Below are 10,596 nucleotides of genomic sequence, written 5' to 3' on the forward strand. Positions count from 1 at the left end.
GAGGGACATGAAAGGGAAGCAGTGGTTGGGAAGGGAGTGAGACGGGGTTGTAGCCTCTCCCAGATGCTATTCAATCTGAATATTGAGCAAGCAGTAAAGGAAACAAAAGAAAAGTTTGGAGTAGGTATTAAAATCCACAGAGAAGAAATAAAAACTTTGAGGTTTGCTGATGACATTGTAATTCTGTCAGAGACAGCAAAGGACTTGGAAGAGCAGTTGAACGGAATGGACAGTGTCTTGAAAGGAGGGTGTAAGATGAACATCAACAAAAGCAAAACAAGGATAATGGAATGTAGTCGAATTAAGTCTGGCGATGCTGAGGGAATTAGATTAGGAAATGAGACACTTAAAGTAGTAAAGGAGTTTTGCTATTTGGGGAGCAAAATAACTGATGATGGTTGAAGTAGAGAGGATATAAAATGTAGACTGGCAATGGTAAGGAAAGCGTGTCTGCAAAGGAGAAATTTGTTAACATTGAGTATTGATTTAAGTGTCAGGAAGTTGTTTCCGAAAGTATTTGTATCGAGTGTAGCCATGTATGGAAGTGAAACATGGACAATAAGTAGTTTAGACAAGAAGAGAATAGAAGCTTTCGAAATGTGGTGCTACAGAAGAATGCTGAAGATTAGATGGGTAGATCACATAATTAATGAGGAGGTATTGATTAGAATTGGGGAGAAGAGGAGTTTGTGTCACAACTTGACTAGAAGAAGGGATCGGTTGGTAAGACATGTTCTGAGGCATCAAGGGATCACCAATTTGGTACTGGAGGGTAGCATGGAGGGTAAAAATCATAGAGGGAGACCAAGAGATGAATACACTAAGCAGATTCAAAAGGATGTAGCCTGCAATAGGTACTGGGAGATGAAGAAGCTTGCACAGGATAGAGTAGCATGGAGAGCTGCATCAAACCAATCTCAGGACTGAAGACCTCAACAACAACAACAATAATAACAGAAAGGGAACATGTCAGATCTCAGAGGAACTGGAGGTAAGCTCATTTATACTAGAAATCTAAAAACAAAAAACAGAACTTGTACTTACGTTAAGAATTAAATTTCATAAATGATAATGTCCTTATGTTCCAGTAACTTAATGCCCATCAGGACAGAAAAGCATGAGGAAGGGAAGGGAGCATGAGAGGAACTGTGCATGCTTCAGCTTACCTTCCTTTGGAGAACAGTACTAATCCTTCCCAGGAAGTGAGGGGACTGGTAGACAAATGATCACAGCTGAATGAACAACTTCTGATTAGTTGTAATGTCAGTGGCCACAACCTGGTGTGGGGAAGCAGTGACATCAAGTGCAGAAGTGAGTACCAACTTGAATACCTATTGGAGAGCAATCCCAAGATCTTGAATAAGGATAAGGAACTTACTTTCAATAACAGAAAAAGGGAAGAAGTAATTATATAACTTTTGGACCCATGTTAATGGACAGTTATGTAACATAATGGCATGTGGCGATGGACCTGTCCTTACCTGATTTCATGTATATTAAGTTTGAGGTTGAAATAGTTGCTAAGCAGACTATGCCCCAAAAGGAATCCTAGTAGCACAGACTGAGACTCATATAGGAAAGTCCTAATCTTGTGCTTATCTGAAGGTAAAGCTCCAAAGAATCCAGTAGAGTCAGAGGAAATAGCAGATGAAATTATGTCTGCCAACATGACCTCGTACCTGTTCAGTCACCAGGAAGTGCACAAACAGGAATGCACCCTAGTGGAATAATAATCTTGAATTGCAAATGAAGCAGACAAGAAGACTGTTCAACTCTGCAATAAGGAAAGGACAATTAGCAAACTATTGCGAGACCCCTGCCAAATACAATCTCACTATTAAGCAAGCAAAGCAATCATCCTGGACGGTATTCTGTAAGGAGGAAGAAGGTAAAGCTGTCTGAACCAGACCACACAAAATCCTCCCAAGAATACCAATAAATCCAATGGGTGCACTAAGGAAGGAGAATGGTGAGCTTATAAGGACAGTATGTGAGACACTGGATGTTGTACTCAAGATTCACTTCCTTCTGTGCATTCTGGAAGATGCCACAGATGAAGTTTCAGTCCATGGAAGGAGCTGCTTATGGATAAGCAATAGGAGAACTGGGACTCTCCCAGAGAATATGTTGACTTGAAGAAAATGCAATAGTCAATGGTAATGTTTCAGCCACTCAAGTCACCAGGCCCAGATGGAGCTATTCTGCCTCTACAAGCAGGAGAGGGATTGATCAGACTCCTATACAGACTGGTTAGAGTCATTCTAACAGCAGAAATCATTCCTAATACTCGAAGGACAATGAAGCTTGTTTTCATTCCAGAACGAAGGAGACTCAATTGCATCGAGGTTAAAGATATGAGAACTATCAGTCTTCCCGCCTTTTGTGTAAATACATAAGAAGAACTAGTTACTGTGCATGCTACTCATGACAGGTTAATTGAGATTCCTCTACATTAAAACTAACATGCATATCAACCAAGTGAATCATGTGAAACAGCATTCACCAACTTTTTGGGAATGTAGAGAAAGATCTACAGTTCCAGTAAATTGCTCTCTGCATTTTTCTGGATACTAAGGGGGCCTTTAAGAATTTTACTTTTGAACCCAAAGTCATAGCAGCAGAAAAGCATGGCATTAAGACCAGTATATGATAGTGGATTGAGACAATGCTGAGCAGGAAAAAGCCATCATGATGGATGTGAAAATAGTGGGTGTCCACAAGGTTGAGTTTTGTCTCCACTACTGCACCTAATGGTGAATGAACTCATTAAAGAGTTAAATGCTAGGCATTGCTTTTGAGAAGGATAAACAGATGATTTAGTCACAGTAATACTTGGAAAATTTGCGAGCATTGTTAGAACAAGGCACTCTGAACCTTAGGCAAAACTTGTGTAGGGAAAAGGGTCTAGGGGCTAGTCCCAGGAAAGATGTTGTAGTACCATTTACAAGGAAGCATGACCAGAACATGTACAGGAATCTTAAGCTCTTTGATAAAATTCTGCTGGTAGAGAGGGTAATGAAGTGCCTAGGGGTAACTCTGGATGCAAAACTGACATGGATCTTTCATGTCAAAAATATGAGTTCCAAGGCAAAAAGGTGCTCTCATGTCCACTAGAAGAGCCTATGGTAAAAACTGGGGTCTAAGACCCAGGAGGATGTACTGGATAAAACAGCTTTGTAAGAAGAACTATGATCATTTATGGGGCCACATGGTGAAATAATGTACAACTGTAATGTAAAGTAAATATTATCACAGAAAGCTAACATTTTAGGAATAAGTGGTGTCTCAAAGAAGTTTTTATAGTCATACCTCAAAGACAGAAGCAGAAAGTAGTATTGTGTATTTTTATTTTATTTTACATGTCTAGTTCTGTAGGACCAAGCTGAGGAGTAAATCTCCAAGGTCACGAAACATGTCAGTACATTAAATTATGACATAAAAGTAATAACAGATAAAATAAAACGTTTATGAACCCAAAAAAAGACAAGCCATAAATTTATGTAAACACAATCAGCAATATAACACAGGAATCAGCTTAATTTTTCAAGGAACTCCTCGACAGAATTGAAGGACTGACCCATGAAGAAACTCTTTAGTTTTGATTTGAAAGCACGTGGATTACTGCTAAGATCTTTGAATTCTTGTGGTAGCTTATTGAAAATGGATGCAGCTCTCTACTGCACATCTTTCTGCACAAGAGACAAGGAAGTGCGATCCAAATGCAGATTGGATTTCTGCCTAGTATTAACTGAAAGCTGCTAATTCTTGGGAATAAGCTGATAATGTTAATAAGAAACGACAGTAAATAATGTATATATCAAGAGGCCAATGTCGGAATACCCTGTGCAGGTGATTTTTATAGTGGTCTGCCTTCATCAGAATGGAAAATTATGAAGTGTGGAGTGCCACAAGTATCCATTCTTGGTCATTTACTGTTCCTAATATTTATAAATGACCTACCATAATGTAAAAAGCTGCAGTGCAATTTTATCATTTTTGCAAATGACACCAACATTTTGATTGTTTTTCGCACACATGAAACATTTTCAAGGAACTGATAACAATATTCTCATTGATTTATTAAAATGGCTTAGTGTCAATGGACTCTTGTTAAACTTTAATAAAACTAACTATATTCATTTTGCTGCAACTGCCAAAACTGAAGAAGAGATAATTGTTAAGTGTGTGACAATGACAATAGAAAGAGTTGAAACTTTTAAGTTCCAGACTGACTGCAAAGGAAACTGATCTCATCACATAATAAATCTTCACAAGACACTCGCCTCATTGATTTTTGCCATAAGTGTAATCTCCGAGGGTGGGAAATTAAACACTATGAAAGCTGCATACTATAGATACTTCCATTCTCTAATGACATATTGAATTGTATTTCGGGGAAATGAATCATTAGCAAAGAAAATATTCTTACTACTATTTTTCAATATATATTTTCACTTCTGTATTTCATCAGTAAAAATACTTATGTGTATAAAAGAAATAATGACTATTATGAATACAATAAAAAGAGGAAGCATGATCTACACAATGACTGAAAAAATCTGACAGTGGTGCAAAAGGGTGAGCAGTACACTTGCACAAGAATTTATAAGGCTCTACCTCCAGATATTACATGTAAGTTTTATAAAAAGTGCACATTTAGGTGGCTTCCGAGGCAATTTCTTCTGGAAAGGTCATTTTACAGTTTGGATGAGTTCCTTAGTCACAATGAAACAAATCTTCTAGAACTATAAAATATATGTATGGTTTAAGATAATGTAAGTGTTGGGTTCAAATAAATGATATGAATATAATAGAGGGAAACATTCCACGTGGGAAGAATATATCTAAAAACAAAGATGATGTGACTTACCAAACAAAAGCGCTGGCAGGTCGATAAACACACAAACAAACACAAACATACACACAAAATTCAAGCTTTCGCAACCAACAGTTGCTTCGTCAGGAAAGAGGGAAGGAGAGGGAAAGACAAAAGGATGTGGGTTTTAAGGGAGAGGGTAAGGAGTCATTCCAATCCCAGGAGCAGAAAGACTTACCTTAGGGGGAAAAAGGGACAGGTATACACTCACACACACACATATCCATCCACACATACACATGTCTGCTTGTGTCTGTGTATGTGCGGATGGATATGTATGTGTGTGTGTGTAACTATTGGAAGCAGGGATCAGTGGAAGAATGAACCATAAGGGAAAAACAATTGGTTTACTGATAGGCTGAAAACAGATGAAGCTGCTGGGGCTGGGAGATATGGAGTACTAGAGTGTGCAGTCTTTCTATGGAAGCTGGTTGGGATATTCGAGATGGATGTATTCTTTATCAGGGGGTGCCCAGAGTAGAAATTACATATGTGCTACAAGGATTATTGCACCTACATTTATTCAGACAGCCAAGCAGGTCTGAAACCTCTATCAACTCTGCAAAAAGATCAAATATCATCACAGAATGCCATGAGTATCTTGTGTGGCTGGGGGGAAGCAACAGGGTAAACATGCGATGGGTCCCTGGTTTCCCAGAAATTAGTGGTAATTAATAAGCATATAGGCTGGCCAGGGCAGGGTCAGATGACTCTATTTGTTCAACTGGAATCTGTCATAACTATCATTAAGGTGATGAAGAAATCTAAATTACACAGCAGGATCAGAAAGTAGCACAAATAATATTGGACTAAGATCCAAAAACAAAATCATGGCAGGCTAACAATTCCAAAAACATGTTTTAAGAGAAGTTTTGCAATCCTAGACCTGGATAAGAGACAGGGGATAATGTAGGCAAAACCCTACTAGTATATGCATATTTTGCATTTTTCCACTCCCATCTTATCTATGGGACTCTTCTATGAGTAAATGCCCCAGCTCAAAAATTGTATTCAAGTGGCGCAAAAAAAAAAAAAAAAAAAAAAAAAAAATTCTAATGTACAGCAACATTTACTCCAAGAGAATCTTGTAAAGATCACTTCAAAGTGCTCAGTATTATGACAGTTCCCAAACTCTATACATACAGTTGCCTTCTCAGTGTTAAAGAGAATTTAAAAAACTTTAACCTGAGGATGTCCATACAGAAACACAACACAAGAAGTGGACAGTCAATTGATTGTCCTACATTAGTGTAGATTAGGTGTGCTGCAACCACAAATATCTAGGACCCAGATTATTCAATAGAATCCCAAGAGTTGCCCATTCTGTTCCATTCGTTACATTTAAGATTCTTCAAGCAGAGTGATTTAAGAAGAAAGCACACTGCTCCACAACAAAATATAAGGAATCAGAATTGACTGACATAAAGTCTGACTTCTGTCATACTAAGTTGAATAGAATAGAATATTTTTATTAGCCTTTCAGTATTTTTCATACAATTGGCTTCATCAAAGTTTACAGAGGGTTTTAGTTTCAGTATGATACTCAAATAGTTACAGAAAGGGGAGAAAGGAACTAAAGAACTTTTTTTCAGCATTATGTAAAATAATGTTTTATACAATAATTAAATACACACATAAGAAAAGAATCACAGTAAATAACTAGCTTATATAATATCAAAACATTTTCTTCATAACTTAGGTAAAATATATATTTTGATGATTAGTTTCTAAGAATTCTTCAGTTGTATAGAATTCCTTGTTTTTTAGCCAGGTTTGCGATGTATTCTTATATTTATTTAGTGGTACTGTACGAGCTGAGCATGCTAACTTATTGAAAAATGTTATGCTTAAGTACTTATAGTTATTATGGACTATAGCAAGTCTTGTGGAAGGCAAGTTCAGCAGATGACTATTTCTTGTACTGTGTGCGTGCACATCACATCTCATGTTCAATTTTTTCAGATTTTCTATGGCATTTATTAAACAGTTATATATGTACATGCTTGGCACTGTCATTACACCAAGAGATTTAAAATAATTTCTGCAGGACTCTCTGGGTGATAACCCTTCCATGCACCTGATTGCTTTCTTCTGCCATCTGAAAAATACATTCGGCCCCTGTGGAGTTACCCCAAAGCAATATTCCATATTGCAATTGGGAATCAAAAAAAGCATAGTATGAGTGGAGTAGCAATTTTCCATCTATTACTATGGCATTCTCAATTTTCATTGATTTAATAATATTTATATTACTTTTAGTCTGTCGTTCAGTGTTGGATATGTACCATGCTGTTTTACTGTTATGGTTTTAATTTGTTATGGCTCTCTTTATTGAACTGGCCTTTGTGTCTCTTATTAATTGCCTATACGTCTTCCAATACTGCTTTTACGTCTTCATATTCCATGTTTGTCCAAACTTTTTCTAGAGTTTGCTTCCCCCCACCACCACCAGTTGCTTATGGTTGCTCACCATTACCCAGCTTTTCTGACAGATCATTCTGAGGAAGATTGCAGGGAAAATGCATTATTGTGTTAAGAAATGATGTATCATACATCTCACCTATGTTGTGCATTCACATTGTTTCAGTCTAACATTTTTTTGCCAGTATTGTTTTTAAAATGTTCATGTTTTGCAGATTGATAATCTTGACTTCTCTCCTGCATTGCTTTATTTGTGTTTTAGGGCTAGATATAACACACTAATCCACGAGTGCTAGAGATTGCTGTATGGCCTGGCTTTGACCAGTTTCATGAGCTGTGGAATTACAGATTTTTTTTTTTTTTTTTTGCTGAGTGGTGGGGAACTGCACTGTGTGTGTGTGTGTGTGTGTGTGTGTGTGTGTGTGTGAGAGAGAGAGAGAGAGAGAGAGAGAGAGAGAGAGAGAGAGAGAGAGAGATGGCTCAGTTATTACATTCAACAATTGACCATCTGGTTCTGCTGTTGAGACATTGGGGTAATCCAGTTTTTTACAGTGCGAGGATTACAATATTACAGTTAAAACTGCACCAGCTTGTTCTGTTGCTGGGTCAGACTGATCTTCCTCGTTTATGGAATGTAATGGTTCAGTTACATCTTGCTGGTCTTTTAAATTTGTAGGGGGTTTTTCCTCTTCAGTACTGTGATATTTCCGTTACTCTGTTCTGTATTCTAGTCATTAGTGTAAGCTGTAGTTCCCTGCACAGTTTAATTCCTTCTTTTTTTGTTTTTCCCCATTTCATGGAAACAAATGAAAATTTTGAAAAAGTAAAGTAATAACTTTAAGGTTTACTGATGACATTGTAATTCAATCAAGATTTCAATGGATTTGGAAGATGGTTGTATACATGGATGCTCATATCTCCTTCGGTGTATATTATTTTATTTGACTCACTGAAGCACAGTTCAAAGTCTCAGCAACATCTCTCCAATATTACTGTATCAGTACATGAATTAAAACACATATATTATGTACCATATTTTGCTTCTATAGCGTCTATATATAGCGAAAGGCATTAAAGAATCACTTGACTGTATGGACCTCTTGGATCCATGATCTTGTGTCAGTGCCTTTCGCCACAGAATTAACAACTTTAAAGACTTCAGTTGTAGTAAGTGATTAACACAATAGCTCCATAATTTATAAACTTAGTCCCTTTAAGTTTACACTCTGTTGTGGCATGTGGATAGTAGTCTTAATAAGATAAATCCAGTGAAGGTAATGTCACACAAATGTTAGAATGTGTTGAGTAACGGGGGAGAAACATAAAAGTAGTAGGGCTGTCAACAGAGCAATTTTTAAAGAATTAACCCTGTTAATTTTCACAATAAGCGCGTTGTCAACTGCGTGGCACTAATTTCCAACGACTAAACAATCTTTCATAAAAAGTGCCGACAGACACAGCGAGAGGAATCCACTTGTTTCTAGTTTAAATGGTCTGTTATCTATTACTTTTAATTGTAAATTGTTTATATATTTTACTTATAATTGTATTAGATGGTCAGACAGATGCCGGATTTACAGTATTCCGTAAAATGTTTGCTATGGGAAAAACAAAATACGATTCGGGCCTGTCCGGGATTTGAACCCGGGACCTCTCGCACCCGAAGCGAGAATCATACCCCTAGACCAACAGGCCACGTTTTGATAAGGGGGCACCATGTGGTAAATACCGGTATTGCTAACATCTTATATACCGGTATTGCTAACATCTTATATGTACTTCCTGGTATATATAGAATATTTCGAGTAATGATTGTTTTTCATTGAGGATATGGGGTGATCAAAATTACCTGTTATAAACGGAGTAACAAGTGCTCTGTAGGAATCGGAGACTGGCTAATACCTCACTGTTTACTTTTGTCAACTTGGCGTTGTGTAAGTTTACGAGAGCATTGTCTCACTGAATGTAGATAGCATAGCAGAGACTTTAGATTATTGTCTTACGTCGGCACTACACCTTCATTAAGTGTGATTGTGGTAACAACTCTTCTCTGAGTCTCAGCAGGCTGTAAAGTTGTACGGATCGCAAAATCCGCGACATGTCCTGCCAATACGAGTTATCCCCTGTATTAGTTTTGAATTCGTAATAACTATCGTCGTTCCCGTTTTTTTTTTCTTTTTTACCTGTAATCACAGTGACAACGAGGACAACGTATTGTTACGGAAGATTTTATCTTCTATATGTTCTTATTTTGTTTTGCCATTTATTTTTACTAACTGTTTTATTTGGAAATATATGTTACACTACCAATATAAAAGAAAATGACGGTTGATCATCACTGAAGGAAGGTGGGGGAGGGGGCGTAACAAACATAGGCAATTTCTATGTATCTTGGGCACATCTCGCTGCGAATACCTTATTAGCCGATAACATGACTCCTCTTATTCAGTTCCGTTGAATTCAATTTATTATCATCTTTTTTATCACATAAATCATACAGGAATTTTCATAGAGAGAGAGCAGTTTGTACTTCTAACAGTTAAAGGAAATTACATTGTTTATTTTTTTAATTACGCTTGACATATCTGCAAAAATTTGTTGTCTTCCTTATACATATAGGTTAAACAACAATATTTAATAGGAATAAATCAAGTGATAAAACCTATCTGTTTCGATGACAGTGATGTTCATAAACACTATAGTAACCTTTACCTAACAATAGTTTCTTTTTTTTAAAATTTATGTAGTTTTTATTTTTGGGGCAGCACATTGAACATTATTTTTGGAGGTACATCACGGTTGGTGCAAAGCTTTTGAATGAATGTCTTGTTGAAAATCTTGTCTGTTAACGTTTTCATAGTTATGTACTTCACTGTTTAGAGTAGATAATTGTTGATGTGACTTAAAAAAACATAGATTCATAAATGAATAAACCAGCAAGGGTCCAAATTTTTAATTCCTTAAAGAGTTCCCTGCATGGCTTTATCTGGGCAAAACCCCTGAGAATTCAAATGGCTCTCTTTTGGAGCTTAAAACACTTTTATGTACCTGCTGTATTTTGCCAGAATATAATACCATACCTTATACAGCTCTGTATATAAAAGCAGTAGGCACATAACACTGTTTCAAAATTGGTGTATTCTGTAAGTTTTCTTGACACACTCTTAATTTACTTGCAAAAACCAATAAATAATGCCCATGTTTTATAAAGCTCAGAAACAAAGTGCAAGTTTAGGCTGAACAATGATGTGAAAGGAAACTGATTGTCCTCACACTCATCACACATGGTTTAAGGAAAT

At 36.8% G+C, this 10,596-nt stretch overlaps 1 protein-coding gene and 1 non-coding gene across 3 annotated transcripts in view; both read right to left on the reverse strand.

Annotated features, from left to right (window-relative positions):
* The window catches only part of LOC126285298 (transport and Golgi organization 2 homolog), a 50,606-nt gene extending 40,860 nt beyond the window's left edge, over positions 1 to 9,746 (reverse strand). The window contains exon 1 of one of the 2 annotated variants that reach the window (XM_049984588.1): positions 9,147 to 9,746. The gene's annotated coding sequence lies outside the window, so the exon portion shown is untranslated. The remainder of the gene's footprint in view (positions 1 to 9,146) is intronic. The other variant, XM_049984589.1, reaches the window with a different exon arrangement.
* On the reverse strand, positions 8,921 to 8,992 carry Trnap-cgg (transfer RNA proline (anticodon CGG)). Its single transcript has one exon. It is a non-coding gene; the product is annotated as a tRNA-Pro (tRNA).
* Positions 9,747 to 10,596: the final 850 nt, after the last annotated feature.

The sequence above is a fragment of the Schistocerca gregaria genome, chromosome 8 (genome assembly GCF_023897955.1).
Source record: "Schistocerca gregaria isolate iqSchGreg1 chromosome 8, iqSchGreg1.2, whole genome shotgun sequence".
Lineage (NCBI taxonomy): Eukaryota > Metazoa > Arthropoda > Insecta > Orthoptera > Acrididae > Schistocerca > Schistocerca gregaria.